The sequence below is a fragment of the Miniopterus schreibersii genome (genome assembly GCF_964146895.1).
Source record: "Miniopterus schreibersii genome assembly, chromosome: 12".
Taxonomy (NCBI): Eukaryota; Metazoa; Chordata; class Mammalia; order Chiroptera; family Miniopteridae; genus Miniopterus; species Miniopterus schreibersii.
In genome coordinates this window covers 40,880,514-40,894,935 of record NC_138112.1, presented here as the reverse complement: position 1 = coordinate 40,894,935, position 14,422 = coordinate 40,880,514, and the positions used below count along the sequence as shown (strand labels likewise).

Here is a 14,422-nt window from a genome sequence, read left to right as displayed (position 1 = left end):
CCCATAGAGTCATTAGAACAAGTACTACAACCTCAGTTGAGTTATTGCTCATTATGTGTTTTCCTTTCTCATCTGGGAGAGTGAGATTGTTCTTGAGGGAAGGACCTTTCATAACAAACAGTACATAGCACAGTTCAGATGCTCAATAATATTTGCCAAATTAGATCACAGGAGAAACTGGAAAAACTGCTGATATCTTTGATAAGAAACAATATAGCTTAAGAAAGTCATTAATACTTTGTGGGACTGCTTTCTGATATAAATTCTTTGCTGTTAAAAATGGAGTGAGAGACTGTGGCTCCACCCAGCATCTTGACCTCTTGCCCTCCTACCGGAACAACAGGAGCTTCAGCACTCATTCCAGCTTCTGCATAAACTACTGGCCCCTGGGCTGCGGGCAGTCGCCCAGCCACTGCCAGCCCAGCCAGCAGCATGGTCAGCACCTATGCAGGCACCAGGGGCTCGGGCTCCCAGATCGAGGGTGGGGTGGCTGGGAGTCCAGGGCCCTGGTCAGAGGGATGACCAGGGGTCTGGCAGGCATATAGGGGCATCTAGAGAGAAGGAGACTGTGCAATCCCTGAATGACTGCCTGGCATCCTACCTAGTGAGAGTAAGGAGCCTGGAGGCTGATAATTCAGACTGGAGAGTAAAATCCAGGGACACCTGGGGAAGAAGGGACTCCAGGTCAGAGACTGGGAGTATTATTTCAAGACCATCGAGGACCTGAGGGCTCAAATCTTTGTGAATTCTGTGGACAATGTCTGCATTGTTGTGCAGATTGACAATGCCCATCTTGCTGCTGATGACTTCAGAGTCAAGTATGATTCAGAGCAGGCCCTGTGCTAGTCTATGGAGAGTGATGTCATTGGGCTCAGAGAGGTCACTGATGACACCAATATCGCTCAACTGCAGCTGGAGATAGAGATTCAGGCTCTCAAGGAGGAGCTGCTCTTCATGAAAAATAATCACAAGGCAGTAGTAAATGATCTACAAACCAGATTGCCACCTCTGGGTTGACAGCGTAGTTTGATGTCCCCAAATCTCAGGACCTCAGCAAGATCATAATAGTCACCCTAGCCCAGAATGATGAGCTAGCTTGGAAGAACCAAGAGGAGCTAGAAAAGTGCTGGCCCCAGCAGACTGAGGAGAACCTTACAGACTGCTGAGATAGGAGCTGCTGAGATGACGCTCATGGAGCTGAGACATACGATTCAGTCCTTGGAAACACACCTGGAATCGATGAGAAATGAAGGCCAGTTTGGAGGTGAGAACATGCTATGCCATGCAGATAAAACAGTTCAACAGGATCCTGCTGCACCTGGAGTCAGAGCAGGCCCAGACCCAGGCAAAAGAGCAGCATTGGGCCCCAGAATACAAGACCCTGCTGGCCCCATCGAGGTCAACATGGAGGCTGAGCTTGCCACCTACCATTGTCTGCTGGAAGTAGCGGAGGACTTTGATTTTGGTGAGGCCCTGGACAACAGCAACTTCATGCAGTGCATCCAAAAGATCACCACCAGCCTGATTGTGGACAGCAAACTGGTATCTGAGGTCAACACCACCAAAGTTCTGAGATGTTAAGGAAGCAGAAGTGGGGCACCCCTTGGGACGACAGGAACCCAATAAAAATCTCAGAGATCATTAAAAATAAATGGAGTGAGAGACAGGCAATAGCAGATAGAGCAGATGCCTTCTTAACTCTTCTGGTAGGTGGTTGAATATGGCCTTTATCCTGTAATCCAAGTGAGCCTTACCTTTAAAATGTGTGTGTGAAATAAGCTAAGAATTCTTGAAATTCATATCCTGAGAGATTTTATTTAAGTAAGCAGAAGAGAGAACTCTGAACTGACACATTATATGGTCTTGACACGTGGTGGCCCCCACATAGGAGTACCTTAACTGGCTTACAAAGAAATCTCAAGCTATCAGGGTATAAGAAGCAATAGAGCATATTGTCAGGAGCTTGGCTCTGGAGCAGGACTGCCGGGATGTGAATTAGGCAAATTAACTTCTCAATTTCCTCTTGTGCAGTGGAGGTTGTAGTGACCTACCTTACAAGGTTATGATGAGGGCTAGATAGGATAATATATGTAAAGTTCTTGACAGGCTAAGCACATAGTAAGCATTCAGTAATTATTAGGTGTTATTATTATTACTGATTACCACTTTCAACTATAATGTGGCAAATCCCCCTCTCCTGTGCCTTAATGACACCTTGGGCAGCTTCTGTGACTTGCTACTCAGTTTGGTCTGGTTTAAAATGTCAGTCTTATGATTGGTTCAAAGCTCTCCACCTCCCCCAGTACAAGCTAGACTTATGGCAGGAGGAGATTGGTTGACTTTTTCAATCTTCTTCCCACCCCAGTGCCTTGGAGTGCTGTTTTTGGAAAGGGGCCAGGGAGAGGAATGAGGCAGTCAGAGTTCTTCTCACATAGCTAGTTGACTCTTATTGGGGTGCATCCCTGAAATTTACTACTCTGGTTCATTTTTTTCTGCTACTGCTATGGCCTCTAATGAACTGGTAGCCTCCACCTGGATGGGTGCACCATCTCCTTATGTACACAGTTCAGATACCTCTTCAGCATTAGATTAAGCTCAATTAATGCTGGAGAGGAGACTGACAACGATGCTTGATTTTGTTGTTGTTCTGACAAGCAGGGGAAGTTTACAATCAGAACACCCTTGTTTCCCACAGTGCTTGCTAAATAATCTCCCAGGGAGGATGTGTAATAGAATGTAGTGTGGCAGAAGAAGATCAGAGACCAGGCCAGATGCCACTCAAAGGGCTTCTGGATTTCAGCTATTTTAAAGAAAACAACAGCCCAAAATAACATACATTGAATATCTACTAAAGCTAGGTACTTAGTATAACTTATCTATTCTATGTGATAAGGATTTTTATTTATTTATTTATTTATTTATTTATTTATTATTATTATTATTTTTTAATATATATCTTTATTGATTTCAAAGAGAGGAAAGGAGAGGGAGAGAGAGAGATAGAAACATCAATGATGAGAGAGTCATTGATCGAGCCTGCAACCCAGGCATGTGCCTTGACCGGGAATCGAGCCCCGACCGCCTGGATCTTAGGTCAACGCTCAGCCGCTGAGCCACACCAGGCTGGGCATTTATTATTTTTGAAAAATATATTTTATTGATTTCAGAGAGAGGAAGAGAGAGGAAGAGAGAGACAGAAACACCAGTGATAAGAGAAAGTCATTGATCAGTTGCCTCCTGCACACCCCCAACTGAAGATTGAGCCCGCAACCCGGGCATGTGCCCTGACCAGGAATCAAACCGAGATCTCCTGATTATAGGTAGATGCTTAACCGCTAAGCCAAGCCGGCTGGGCTGACAAGGATTTTTAACTCCATTTTACAGAAGAGGAAAGTAGAGGTAAGAGACACTAAATCAATTGTCATTATTCATGAGGGCTCTGTTTCTTACACACTTATTTCCACACTGACCAAAAAAATCTAGTTAAGATTTCAGAGAGGCAATATTAACCAAGTCATATTTTGGACATTTAAGATAAAGCTGTGCTTGCTAATGTTAAGTTTTTTCTTCTGCTGCGAACATATATCTTTACTTTGTATGAATTCACCACAAGTATAAGGGCCATAAAATGTCTTTTTGTCACAACATGAAGTTGGCAATGAACATGACAATCCCAATTCATTTTCCTTTTTTTTTTTTGGCAAGAAGGTAATTCATTGAAAATTAAAAATCTTATTTTTTTAAATTAAACTTACTGGGGCGAATAACCCTCTTTTTAAATCCTCTAACAAATCATTCCTCCAAAGCTGTAACACTTAATCACTTACTTATTCAGTTATTCAGTTAGATTACTAAAGCACAGTGGATGCTGGAGAGGAGACTCTATACACAGCAAGCTTTAATATGTATAAATAATACATATTTACTTAATTTATACATATTATTTATACATATTAAAGCTTTCTGTGTATCAGGCAATGTTCAAGGTGCTGGAATACTGTAGCATCCAAGGCAGACATGGTGCTTAGATCTTACTTAACGAAACAGACAATAATCAGATACATTATATAATTTCAGATGATGTGATGTGAGAAAAATAAGACTAAGTGTTATGAAATAGAGTGATGGGAGGAGGGCAATATTAAATAGGATAGTCAGGAAGGACTGACCTTTGGCTGAAACCTGAATGATAAGGAGGAAACTACTCAAAGATTTGGGAAAAGAGCCTCTCAAACCAAGGGACTAGCAGATGCAAGGGCCCGAGCACTTATTTGGCAACTTTTAATGCTTTGGATACTGAGAATGCAGTCCTCTCTTCATTCCCTCCACCACCACCACCCTCACTAAGAGAACCCAGCAGTAAGTACAGTGCAAAATTGGAAGAGTTTGCTTAACTTCTGGAAGGTAAAAGACCTGGTATTTCCTAAGCATAGGTCAAGAAGAAAACAAAAGTGAATTGGAGCTAAAAGTATACCAGGCTTACTAAGAATTCTAGGAATGTTGATTTAGTTTTGTTGACTCAATAAAGTTATTAACTAGCAAGGAATCCACCCTGAGTCACATTTCTATGCTTAGTGCATCACTTTATTTATAACTAAATGTAAAATAGGAAACAACCACTTCGCACTCTGAATTTATGCTTCTTAGCAGATATCCTGTAGCAGACTTTCTTACGTTTCTGGTAAATGACTTTTAACCATGCATCTAGGCAATACAAATAGTTTTCATGCGACTATGTCTTTGAAAGTTTGGCACAAAATATTATTTCACTTAGTGAGTATGGTGTAACAGCTGTAAATTGCCACATTCCAGCTTAATGCTTCAACATTGTACTTTTAGTGTGACTGAGACACTGACTTTTCTGGCGTTGAATGCCTTTTCTACAGAGAAACTGGCACTCAGACAAAGCTCCTGTGACACCGTCACAAAGAGATGCTGACAGATACCTGTCTCTCAGAGGTTCTGACTTGGCAGAGTTCCATCCAGACGTGCTGGGTGCGAGGGTGGGTATCTGTGGCCCATGGGAGGGTCCTCTCATTCTGTCCTGCCAACAGCAAAGAGGCGTAGAGAGCCTCTTGGGATGGGAATACTGCCTTGGGGCCAGCATGCTATGTGTGGTAGGAAGGCACTGGGCCAGTTTAATAGGGCAGGGAGTCCTTATGCAAGGAAGCCAGACATTGTGTAGCAGGCTGGAGAATCAAATTTCTCTCCTCATTATATGGTTGGATCATTGAGGAAGTGTTAAATAAATAATTGTAGCATTCAAGCACTCTCCTTGGTACTTGTGATATATAGATGAATGCCTAACTCAGGGAATTCACCCTAACTTGTTGGGGAACTAGCCTATAACTGCCAACCATTGTGGGGGTTTTTTAGCCCTCCCACCCAACCCTAAGACTTCTTACAACTCACTTATTGAATTTTCAACTAGTTTTTATCAAGTATTTCTATGCCAGGCACTGTGGGCTGCTTAAGATATACAGAGATAAACAAGACAGAGATTGTTTTAAGATTAAAATGTTATAATGGCTATCTTGGAGGAGCAGAAGTAGATGCAGATATGAACAAACTCAACTCATACTTTTTTATCTTTACCATTTGAATGTTTTGTAACAAATTTTTGGCAATATTATTTTTTTGTAACTCATCAAAAATCTTCTGAGCAATTGTTTGTGTCAGGCTGTCTTCTGAGCTTTGAGAAAACAGCAGTGAATGGAGCAGAAAAAGTCCCCAGTCCTCATGGAGCTTCCATTCCTATTGGGGAGGCAACACAAAAACAAAAAATCCAAACAGATATTCCACAGAATGTAATGATGACTGATGACATATCTTATGGGAAAAAATAATTTAAAAAAATAAAAATGTTCATTTGAAAAAGTTATGATATTCTGATTTATTCACATTATCTTGACTCTTTAGAGACCAGGGTTCTTCACTGGCCTGGGCAAATAGCAGCACAGAGAGAAATGGGCCAGAGGGCCAAGCCTCAAAGCTTTGAACTATTTGGATTCTTGTCCAGCACTTTCCACCCAGCACAAATGAAAAAGCAGTCTGAGCTGCCTGTGTTCTTTTGGCACAAGGGTGATGTCAATCCAGAGAGTCTGACCTGGCTCATTGCTGTTGACCAGAGCCCAGGCCTTTCCCCTCCTAGTGTGGGGACAGAACTCACTGCTGTCAGTATTTGAAGGTGCTGACCCTGCCTTTCCCGCATCCATAGCCCGCTGCTTCTTTCCAGCTTCACCAGCTGGCGTCCAGGGACCTGATCCCACTGGCTTCCATCTGCCTTTGTCTGACAGCTGCCTGAACACGGGGACTTAAAAATTAGTTCTGAATGTCTGAGTCCAGCCACCACATTCCAGTCTATTTTTAGAACAACATCCTCCTCCTTTGGCTCCCTGAGAAAGTGCTCTTCTTTTTGTTTCTAAAGTGTTTCCATTCCTGGTTCAGGCAGAGGTCTCACCTGGGAATGCAAAGCCTAGGGGTTCCAGTTCTTGCTCACAGACACGGAGATGCTGTTTCCACTGAATTCATCTAGTCAAAGAAGAGGTAAAAGTTGATATGATATTAAAATTTAAAAACACACAAAATATTGTATAACTCTGGCCGGTGTATCCCAGTGGTTAGAGTGTCAGCCCTCTCATCGAAGGGTCCTGGGTTCTATTCCCAGTCAAGGGCACTTACCTGGGTGGCAGGTTCGATCCCTGCCCAGTCGGGGTGCATGCAGGAGACAACCAATCAGTGTCTCTCTCTCTTTCTGATCTCCCTCTCTCCCCCTCCCTCCCTTTCACTGTCTCTAAAAATCAATGGAAAATATCCTCAGGTGAGGATTTTTAAAAAAAGAAAAGAAAAATTGTACACACATGAACATTACAAATATTAAAAAATCTTTTGGGCTTTTATTCCAATCATGGAGGTAACACAAGCTTATGGCAGGAATGTTAGAAAGTGCAACGCAGATATTTTACACTTTAATATATTATCTTCCTTTTGATCTGTTCTCTTGTTCAGAAGTTTGTTGTTGTTACTGGTTAAATAAATGATTCATGCATACAAGACACAATTCAAAAAGTAGAATCACTGTTCCTCTGCCCTCTGGTTCCTCTTCGTGAAGCGAACTGTCCATAGCATTCGCTTAGGCCCCTTTTTATTTCTATAAAATCTACAGTAATGTCCTTTCTTTTCTGATTTTAGTAATTTGATTTTCTCACTTTATATCCTAGTCAATCTAACCGAAGATTTGTCAATTTTGTTGATTGTTATGAAGAGCCGACCTCTAATCTCTATTGGTTTTCTCTCTATTTTTCTGTTCTCTGTTGGGCTTGCCTCCACTCTCCTCTCTGTTACTCCCTTCCTACTGCTGGCTGTGGGTTTAGTTTGCTCTTCTTTTTCTAGTTCCTTAAGGTGTCAAGTTAGGTTATTGATTTGCTTTGTCACTCTCATTACTATATATGTAGATGTTATTATTTTTTTATTATTTTAGTTTTAAAAATCATACAGTATAATTGACTTTTTGCAGAACTGTCCTATGAATTTTAAATATATAGACTTACATAACCAACAGGATACATAATTGTTCTACTAATTACTGAGAGACAAGTGGTGAAATCTCCAAATATAACTGTGATTTTTGTATTTCTTTCTTTCAGAATCATTGCCACCAGTACAAATAATTTTTTAACTACTTGAGAGTGAGTTGTTGATATACATAAAGTTAATCTTTTTCCTTTTGTAATTGATCAATATTTTATGCTAGATATTTAGAAACTATGTAAGTATTCTATTTTTACCAAACTTTTAATTTATTCATTGGTGTTTAAAATAGATACAGATTCATGATTTTATATTTTATTCAATGGATTATAGTCTGTTAAATCATTATTTACTTTGCAGGTCAAATTATAGCCCAGATTTGGCCATTGGAGCTGGGATATGTGTGTGTGTGTCCTGGTGTGGTCAAGCTGGCCCTTGAGTTCTTTTGATATGTCCATGTCATTCCTTGAGCACTTCCTTGTTTCTTGCACAACGTGTTCCCGACTCATCTTGCATTTTTCCGTATCCCAACCAACCCTGTAATCAGTCATTTTTCTAAGAAGTAGAGAATACTATTTAGAAACAAGATCTTGACACTAAACATATTCAGTGTTCGTGAGGGTGTCCCTGAACACAGGCCCTTTAAGTGAACACACTCATTTACGTTTATATGCCTTCCAACATCTATCTATTGAAAGCCATGATTTCACACTGGCACCTCCAATTTCAATCTAACATCACAGGTTTCATTCTACTTTTCCCTCTTTCCAAGTTTCTAATTCTAATGATGGTAAGAAAATCTGGGTTCTCATTATCCCTAATATCACCTCTAGTAATTTTTTTAATCCCTATTTATTTATTTTTTTAATATATCTTTATTGATTTCAGAGAGAGGAAAGGAGAGGGAGAGAGAGACAGAAACATCAATGATGAGAGAGTCATTGATTGAGCCCACAACCCGGGCATGTGCCCTGACCGGGAATCAAACCCTGATTGCCTGGATCCTAGGTCCACGCTCAACCACTGAGCCACGCCCAGCCGGGCCCTAGTTATTTTTTTAATCAGTCTATCAGTTTGTAACCTAATCCCTTATTGCTGCACCCTTTTCTCTCCTGTGCAGATGCCCATCTTACCCCACTTGAACTCCAATACCTTGCACTAGGTTGCCCTACATAGATGCACGTTTCACCCCGTTTTGACGCTGACTCTCAGTACTGGGCTAGTGCCAGCATTGCCCACTCTGTGCACACTCTCCTGGGGATGGTCTTGGGGACCTCTGACACACCTGGCTTGGTCTCTGAAGCCCCACACTGGGCTGACTCTCTACTCTCTTCACTCTGCTTGGTTTTTAAGCCCCTCTGCCAAACCAGTCTCTTCATTCTGTCAGGGCTCTAACACCCTACACCAGGTCGCTCCACTCCAGGGACACTGGCCTCACACCACTTGTTTCCAGTTTTTAGCTATTATGACTAAAGCTGCTATGAATATTTGTGGATAAGTCTTTGTGTGGACATGTACAAGGGTTGGCAAAGTAGGTTTACAGTTGTTTGTATGAAAAAAAGCATGCAGGTTATGATTATTACAATAGCTTTGTAATAGTTTTTTTAAAAATTCTATTCATCGCTTTTAGAGAGAGAAAGGGAGAGTGAGTGAGAGAGAAACATTGATTTGTTGTTTCACCCATCCATGCATTCATTGTTTGATTCTTGTATGTGCCCTGACCAGGGATTGAACCTGCAACCTTGGCATATTGGGACACTCCTCTATCCAACTGAGCTACCCCTTGCACATGTATTGATGTATTGTAATAGTTGCTTTGTGTACTCACACCTACTTTTGCCCATCCTTGTATTTTCAATCCTTGTGAGTAAATTCAGTGGCACCACTGAGTCAGAAGGTAGGCGTTTGTTTAGTTTTATAAAAAACTGCCAAATCTTTTCCTAAAGTGGTTGTACCATTAACACTCCCACTGATAATGTATGATTACCAATTATCCTCTGAAAATTTTATAATGAAGAAAAAAGTTTATCATTTTTTGGCTCTCTTCAATTCCTCTGTAGATCTGCATTTCCTTCTGCATCATTTTCCTTCAATATTTCTTATATTTCACATGTCTTATGTCAGATCTCTCAGCTTTTGTTTTTTCTGAAACATCCTCATTTCACCTTTATATCTGAGGATATTTCTGCTAAATTTAAAACACTCAGTTCACAGTGCCTCTAGGCAGAAAGCCATGATGATTATGAGGCTCACTTTATTTATTTCCCTTCTCTTGTCCCAGCCTAACCCTCTGAACCTGTCTCCAAGGCCTCCTTTTCTCTTACTTTTCTCTACCTTGACTCACCTCTGTCACTGTGACTTTTATTTCTTAGTGAGCCAAAGCAGCCCTGCCTAGGCTCTTTTCTTTCCTATAACATTTCTAGAGAACCAGAGCAGCCCAGCCTAGGCTCTCTCCTATTGCCTCTTCTATCCTAAGCCCTTCCTTGTTTCACTGTCCCCAGCTTTAATAAATGACTCATGTTGTGAAATCCTTCCTGCATGAAGTCAAGAACCCACACACTACAGGCTGGCCCAAGGCAGAAATGCTCCAGGACCAGTTCCTGTCCAACAATAACAGTACACTGAAAAATGAGGAAGAATACAAGAAAGCACTGTAAAAATACATACATACATATATATATAATATTTTGCTTGCAATGCCCAAAGGCTAGGCCTCCAAGGCCTGTGAGTCAATATTAAAAGCAGAAAAAATCTGTTTGCTCTAGGGATTAAGTGGAGGAGAAAAAGGGAGGAGCTGACAATAAGGAGGAAGAACATAAATATCTAAAGGAATTTATTAACTGTCTCCCTGTCTCTTCAAACAATTCAGTAACCTTTTCATTGTTTATTACTGTTTAGAGGAGTGGATTTTCTTCTGAGTGTGTAATAAAGTGCTAAACTCTTTAAGGTTGCCCCAGGTAAAATCAGAGGCTTCCCTATAGATTCTCCCAAGAAAGGTCTTTTTACTTCGAAATAATAAAAACATTTTTTCCTATTTTATTTTTTAGTACTTTCATAGTTTTGCTTGTTAATTTTTAAAGCTTTAATGTCATCTGATAATTAATTTTGTATATAGTATATGATAAGAATCTGACTTTTAACCCTGGCTGGTGTGGCTCAGTTGGTTGGGCGTTGTACCATGCACCAAAAGGTTGTGGGTTCAATTCCTGAGAGGGCACATGCCCGGGTTACAGGCTATATCCTCAAGGGGAGGCCTGCGGGAAGCAGCGGATCACTGTTTCACTTGCACATTGATGTTTCTCTCTCCCTCTCCCTTCCCTTCTGTCTAAAAGTCAATAAAAATATATATATTTTAATTGTTTAGACAGTTTTCCCTGTAGCATTTGTTGAATAATCTTTATTTTTTTCTGACTTAAAATGCTACATTTTGCCCTGGCCAGTGTGGCTCAGTTGGTTGGGAGTCATTCCGTGCACCAGGAGGTCAGGACACATGCCCAGGTTTCCGGCTCGATCCCCGGCAGGAGGCGTGCAGGAGGCAGCCCTTTGATGTTCTGCCCCACACCAATGTCTCTTTCTCTTTCCCTTCCTTTTTCTAAAAATTAATAAAAAATCTTTTTAAAAAAATGGAACTGCCTCATGACTCAGTGATTCCACTTCAGGGTATACATCTGAAGAAACCCAAAACACTAATTTGAAAGAATATATGCACCCCTATGTTCATTGCAGGATTATTTACAAAAGCCAAGATATGGAAGCAACTTAAGTACCAAGTGGACAATAGACAAGTGGATAAAAAAGTGGTGGTACATATATTCAATACAATATTAATCAACCATAAAAAAAATAATGAAATCTTACCATTTGCAATGGCATGGATGAACTTAGAGGGTATTATGCTAAGTGAAATAAGTCAGACAGAGAAAGATAAATACCATATGATTTCACTTACATGTTAAATCTAAAGAACAATATAAATGAACAAACAAAACAGAAAGAGACTCATAGTACAGAGAACAGACAAATGGTTGCCAGAGAGGAGGGGGTATGGAGGACTGGGCATGAAGGTGAAAGCATTAAGATGTACAGCCTTAGCCGGTTTGGCTTAGTGGTTGGAGTGTCCGCCCACAGACTGAAGGGTCTCTGGTTCAATACTGGTCAGGGTCACGTGCCTCAGTTGCAGGCTTGATCCTGGATCCCAGTCTGGGGCAAGTGCCGGAGGCAATCAGTCAATGTGTCTCTCACATAGCTATTTTTCTCTCTCTCTCATTCCCTTCCACTCTCTCTGAAAAGCAATGGAGAAAATATCCTCTGGTGAGGATTAAAAATAAATAACTAGAAGTACAAATTATTAGTTACAAAATAGTCATGGGGATATAAAGTACAGCATAGGGAATATAATTGATAATATTGTAATAACTATGTATAGTGCCTGGTGGTTACTGGAAATATTGGGGGGGAATACTTTGTAAAGTACATAATTGTCTAACCACTATCTGTACATCTGAAACTAATACAAAATAATATTGAATGTAAATTGCAATTGAAAAGTAAAATAAATAAATAAGCCACCAGGAAGGCCCTCAGAAAAAAAAAGTTCTTCAGTGGCTTCAGATATTGGAGGGTTTAGTTCAAACTTCTAGTGCTTTGTCTCATCTCTTTCATCTCATTCTTTCTATTCTCCTCTTTGCTTGTAGCTTTTTCAAAAATAAGCAGGAGCTTCTAGCCTTTGCAAAAAGTTTTTTTCTTTTTCTTTTTCTGTTTATTCCCACTCAGTCCTGCCCTGGCCAGGTAGCTCAGTTGGTTAGAGCATCGTCTCGCCAAGGTTGTGAGTTGGATCCCCCGTCAGGGCACATACAAGAATCAACTGATGAATGCATAAATAAGTGGGACAACAAATCAATGTTTCTCTCTTCCTCTCTCTCTAAAATCAATTTTTAAAACATCTTCAAAAAAAATTCCCACTCATCCTTTAAGTCAATTTAAAAATCATTCTTGCTTTTTAAAAATCACTTTTGCTGCTATTTCAACCCACGTACCTCTCAGTGTTATCACACTGTATAAATGTTCATCAATGTGTTGACTATTTAATTTTTTCTTCTGTGAATTGACGATTTATATTCTTTGTCCGCTTTTCTGTGGAGTTGTGCTTTTTGAAATTGATTTTTAGAAATCCTTATTTATGTGAGAAATATTTTTTTCTCAATCTGGTCTTAGTTTTGGAGTTTTTATGTGTGTTTTGTGTGTGTGTTTTGTCATATTTACTTTTTAATTTTTATGTGTAGTAAAATATATCAAATTATTAAAAATAGTTCTGTCTTGCTCTAGAAGACCTTCTCTACCTAATGATATAAATTCACTTGCTTATGTATTTCTTCTAACATATTGATTTTTATAATTAGCTCTTAGAATTGTTTTTGAAGAAGCATTTTCCAGATTATTAACCTCTTTATAAAAAGAATTTTCTGTGGTTGAAAATATATTCAACAAATTTATCAAATGCCCACTTAGCTTCAGGAGACCACAATGACGAAAACAAGACAAGGCTCCTGCCTTAACAAAGCCTACGTTCTAGAGGTGGAGGCAAACAATAAACAAGTAAACAAATAATCCAAATAATTATTGCTTTTTAAAATATATTTTTTAATTGATTTTAGAGAGAGGAAGGGAGAGGGATAGAGACACCAACGGGAGAGAGACATCAATGGGCTGCCTCCTGCCCGCCCCCCACTGGAGGTGCAGCCGGAAACCCGGTCACGTGCCCTGACCCGGAATCGAACCGGTGACCTCTTGGTTCATGGATCCGCGCTCACCGCTCAGCCCCGGAGGCCAGGCAAATCATTAATTGCTTTTTAAAACGACTATGAAGGAAATAAAATGGGTATCTACCTCTTAGAGTGGCCACTTAAGTCCTTAGTATTAGTAGGCAGAGGATGTGCACATAAGAGTTCCATTAAATGGATCTGCCATAATTTACTTATTTTTCTTTTTTTAAAAAAAATAATCATTGATTTTAGAGAGAGAGGAAGCGAGTTTGAAACATCAGTGTGTTGTTCTACTCATCCATGCGCTCACTGGCTGGCTGTTGTGTGTGCCCTGACCAGGGAGGGAACCCGCGGCCTTGGTGTATCTTGACGATGCTCTAACCGGCTGAACACCCAGTCGGGGCCTTAACCACTTTAGCGTTGGGTTTTTAGGTCGCTTCCACATTTGCCATTACATTAATAAATACTGCTGTTAGAAACAACTCCTTTTGTATGTTTATTTCCAAGTAGCAGTTTCCTAGAAATGTCATTACTGGATGGGAACAGTATTTTTATACACACTGCCAAGTTGCTTTCAAGAGGGAATTCCAATACGTTCTCCAATGAGTAAACCGGATAGGCGGGGAGAGGCACGAGCGGAAAGAGTAACTAAAAACGGGGGCACGTTTACGCTTAGTAGAAGGAAAAAGCTAAATGTAATGAGCAGACCTGGGTTTACTCGCGAGGGCCGGCAGGGTGATGACAAAAGATAGCGCTTGCTTGGGAGCAGGAAAACTCGGACTCTAAACCCGTTTCTGCCACCCCGTGACCTTCACAGGTCATAGCTCCGCCCTCAGCCTTAGTTTTCTGAAACTCGGGAGATCGCCTCAGGTTTTATGTTTCCAACACCTTCCTACCAAGCACTCTCCAGCCCCTCCCATCACGGAGCGGCTCTGCAATCGGTGGAGCCGGGACTGAGCTGAATCAGCCCTCACTGCAAAACCCCCACGAGTCCCTCGCGGGCACTTCCGGCGGCTCGGACAAAGGGCGTGAAGTCGTTGGAACTGCACTTCCGGATAACTAGGGCTGCGCACTGGCAGCCTGGGTCCGCGAGTCACACCCGGTGACTCCAGGGCCGCGACTGCGCATGC

General features: G+C 40.9%; 1 pseudogene across 1 annotated transcript; it reads left to right on the top strand.

The window, feature by feature from the left end:
- Nucleotides 1-445: 445 nt before the first annotated feature.
- Nucleotides 446-1,447, top strand: LOC308565537 (keratin, type I cytoskeletal 18 pseudogene; annotated as a pseudogene). The gene has a single exon. The product of its transcript is annotated as a keratin, type I cytoskeletal 18 pseudogene (transcript).
- The last annotated feature ends 12,975 nt before the right edge of the window (nt 1,448-14,422 follow it).